Raw genomic sequence first — 4005 nt, 5'->3', positions numbered from 1 at the left:
AGCGGGCGGGTCTGCACGACAGGCGGGCGAGGCTGCACGGCGGGCGGGTCTGCACGACAGGCGGGCGAGGCTGCACGGCGGGGCGGTGAGCGCACACGGGAAAGCGACGTTTCAGCACACAGAAATGCGACGAAAGCAGAAATGATACACGACACTTGGGAAATGCGTGGGATAAGTGGAGCGTTTTATATGGCGATTGAAAGGGAACTTAAGCCGACCTATTAATAGAGCTTTGTGGGCGTATTATGAAGTGATGGTGGGGTCGGCCAAGGGGCTGACACCCCCATGTAAACCTACGATGAACATGGTATATATGTATGAGCTTGGGAGCTCATTTCTACAACCAATCTTCGCTCATCTCTCATACACAAGGGGTAAAACAGCGCAGAAGTAGAGGTGGACTGCGCATATCTCATGCGTAGTGCTACCAAAGGTGCAGTTTTGACTTAAGTGCGGTTTGAGTGAGGCAACCGTGTCCGGGGTGAGTTCTAAGGTGCAGTTCTTGGTGTAAGACTTGGCAAGGATTCTTGGTGGCTCGGGTGAGCACCGTCCTTTGTGCAAGAGATGCACAAGATGTTGTAAAGGCAGGATTGCCCCTCGGTTGTATTATTTGGCTAAGTGTAGACTTGGTTTGGCAAGGAACACTTGTACATTGTAAATTTGACATTTTAATAAAATTGCCGGGCAGACTCACATTACGGGGAGTTGCCCCTCCCCTTTATACTTGTTTGCAATTGTTGATGTTCTCGGTTTATTGTACATGGTTAATGATTGAGAATGATCTTCTTTAAAGTATAAAGGATAACTCTTTACTTGGTTGCAAGAAAACATAAGTTAAAGTAAGTTTATGTTGGAGTAGGCGTAGCCCATAAACGTTAGTATTGTTAAAAAGAAAGCGTTCGGTGGTGCCGCACCTCGCTACAAGCAGTTGGAAGATCACCGCAGGTGTAGGGGCGTGACAGGATCGATCTGCTGGAACTGCTGTAAATGAATGATTAATTTCAGAAGATATGATTCGGCTCCAGACAGATGTGGAAGGCAATGTCCTTAAAGGAATCGCTTTTTAAGAGAATCTGCCTTTCAAGAGATGAAAGATTCGAAAATTCAGACAATTTAAGCTTCAACTTTGTTTGTCCCAAGGACCTCTACCACACGGGAATCTCTCTAAGGGGAAGATTCGAAAATTTCAAACAATTTAAGGTTCAACTTTGTTGGTGCGAAGGCCTTGCCCCACTCGGGGATCTCTCCGAATTAATTATGTTAATGAACAATGAGTTTTGAACCATATCATTCAGAAAATTCCCAAGGCAATGTCCAAGGCACCATCCCTGTGTAATAAGAACTGCCACAGATGAACTGCTAGACCATAGCTCAGACGATATACGTTATGCTCTATTGACTATTGCCATCCCAAATCCAGACGTCTTTGAGAGCCGGTCTCAACTCTTGGCTGTAGAAGTTACTGTACTCCAGCGTATCTCCCCTGGTCTTGTGAAGCTGCACCATGAAGAGAGAGGCATGATTTCGAAAATCTTGGCATCGATACACAAACGACCCTTCAACCCCAGCTCCGAACCTTGGAGCTTGATCTTGCAATCCTCGGTCTTTTTGACGCTGAATCTCAACACTTTGGCGATTTCCTCCAGTTTTGATATTATGGTCGACGCCGGTTGAGTTGATGTGAACCACAACTCCTGCTTCACGATCTTCTCCTCGAACAGCCCCGACAGATTGAACGCTGACGACAGGGAGATTATGTCGAGGCATTGAAGCGGGCCGGCTTCGGAACAAAGAACGCGGACTCGACATCCTTGAGGCCGACATGACATTTTCGGCTTGTGGGGGTTTGAAGCCCAGCCGGAACCAGGGGACCTCCATGAGCTGCGGAACGGTGATCCTTGTCTAGGGATTGTGGTCTAGCAGTCGGAAGACAAGCCGCCGGAGGTCGGAGGAGAACCAAGGCGGGCACTTGAAGTCGCCCTTGTAGATTTTCTTATACAGTGCCATCAGATTCGCGTCCTAGAATGGCAAGTAACCCGCCCTTAGCACAAACAGTATGATCCCACACGACCAGATGTCGGCCTTGACGCCGTCGTAGCCCTTCATCGTTATGACCTCCGGCGCCACGTACGCCGGCGTGCCGCAGGCCATGTGGAGAAGCCCGTCTTGTCTAAATTGCTCCGGCAGTGCGCTGAGCCCAAAGTTGCATACGTTCATGTCCCCGTTCTCATCTAATAACAAGTTCTCAGGCTTCAAGTCCCGGTGGTACACGCCCCGGCTGTGGCAGAAATTCACCGCGCTGATCAATTGTTGAAAATACTTCCTCGCCTCCTCTTCTTTCAACTTCCCCTTTCTGGCAACCCTCTTGAAGAGCTCGCCGCCCTTAACGTATTCCATGACGATATAAATCTTGGACTTGCTCGCCATGACTTCGTAAAGCCGAACGATGTTGGGGTGTCGGACCAATTTCATTACAGAGATTTCACGTTTAATCTGCTCGCTCATTCCGACCTCGAGGATTTTTCGTTTGTCCATTACCTTAATGGCAACGTTCTCGCTGGTTTCGAGATTTATGGCGTGTTAGACCTTGGCAATTGTCCCTTGCCCAACAGGCGCCCTAATTCATACCTCTCCAATAGAATATTAGGCTTCATGTCAAACTCGAAACTAAAATCAGAAATCCGTGTGGATTAAAGCTGTTGCACAGGTGGCGTCTTCACTGTATAAGGCCTGTGAAGTTGCTTTCCGGCATCCGTTCCATTGCGCGTGGCGTAGTCCGGATGTGTTCCGGTAGAGCCCGGCATTGCCTGCGTACAGGAGCTCTGATAGCCTGGAAGACAAGTAGCAGTATAAACCTTTGAAATCCAGTTAATATTCGGGGGGTGGAAACGCGTGAGTGTGGACGTATCCAACGTATCCAGGAGTCCCAAGTCACTTGAATAATGTGAGGGAGGGACAACCTATAAAGTAGGGCTCTTTGCATAAATTTACTCTTTGTGTGTTGCGAGTCCATCCTCGTGTCATTTCGTCCCACATACACAAAATCTCTCCAAGTAACTTGTTTGCCCGGCTTTCCTTTGTTGGGGCAGATCTCGTTGCTTGGGAGGAGTTGGTATCCTTCAGAGACAGGTTGCAGCCTTGGGTTAGTCCAATGGATACTGGGCATGAAATGCGAATATACTTTTTGTTGTTTTTTTAAGGTAATCTGTGATGTCAGCATGACACTTGAATTTTGTTTTTAATGCTGATAGGGTTTCATTTTATTTTGTCTTCATTTTAAAAATTAATCTTTTTACTATTTTTTATATATTAATAAAATATTTATTTATTAAAAATATAAATTATATTTTAATTTTATTTTGAAAATTAATCTTTTATAGTTTTTATATATTAATAATATTTAAAAAATTAATTATATTTTATACCTTATTTTAATTTAAATATAGATTGCACATTTATTATGTTTTTGTTCACATCAAAGGAAAAATGTAAGCTTTTACCTTAGTTGTACGGATCATGACTTTAGAATTTGAAACCCCTTAGTGTTGGCTTCTAAGGTGTTAAACACTTCCTAAATGGTTTGCCCCCTTCAATTCTCAAAATTCAAGAGGTTAGAAGTTTAAGACCAACTAGAATTGAGTTACTTAATATTATTTTAGATAATTATATAGAAGATGATGAAATGTAAAGGGGGTAAGTATGGGGTTATTTATAATTTTGAGGGATACGTGAACGTAAATTAATTTATTTTAGAGTTTAGTGAAATTTTTATCAATTATTAAATAAAACACATTTAATTTATATTAAGGTTAAAAAATTTATAATAATGAAGATTTAGGAAACTCTGTAGTTTAATTTTTTTATTATTATATTTATCAAATGTAAGTTTTGTTTTCTTCACAAATTTTATGTTTTATAGATTGATTTTAAGAATATAAGGAATTGTAAAGTGTTTTCAATCCATGTTTTTTTCCAGGTTATTTGATCTTTGTACAAACTCCATGG

General features: G+C 42.9%; 1 pseudogene; it reads right to left on the bottom strand.

Moving 5' to 3' along the window:
* Positions 1-1392: 1392 nt before the first annotated feature.
* LOC149243223 (CBL-interacting protein kinase 18-like) lies at positions 1393-2645 on the bottom strand (annotated as a pseudogene).
* Between the last annotated feature and the right edge of the window lie 1360 nt (positions 2646-4005).

This window comes from Pinus tabuliformis, chromosome 8, assembly GCF_031772625.1.
Source record: "Pinus tabuliformis cultivar Carrire ecotype Pingquan chromosome 8, CPIR1, whole genome shotgun sequence".
Lineage (NCBI taxonomy): Eukaryota > Viridiplantae > Streptophyta > Pinopsida > Pinales > Pinaceae > Pinus > Pinus tabuliformis.
The sequence above is the reverse complement of the archived record's forward strand: the minus strand, read 5'-3'. Positions and strand labels throughout refer to the sequence as shown.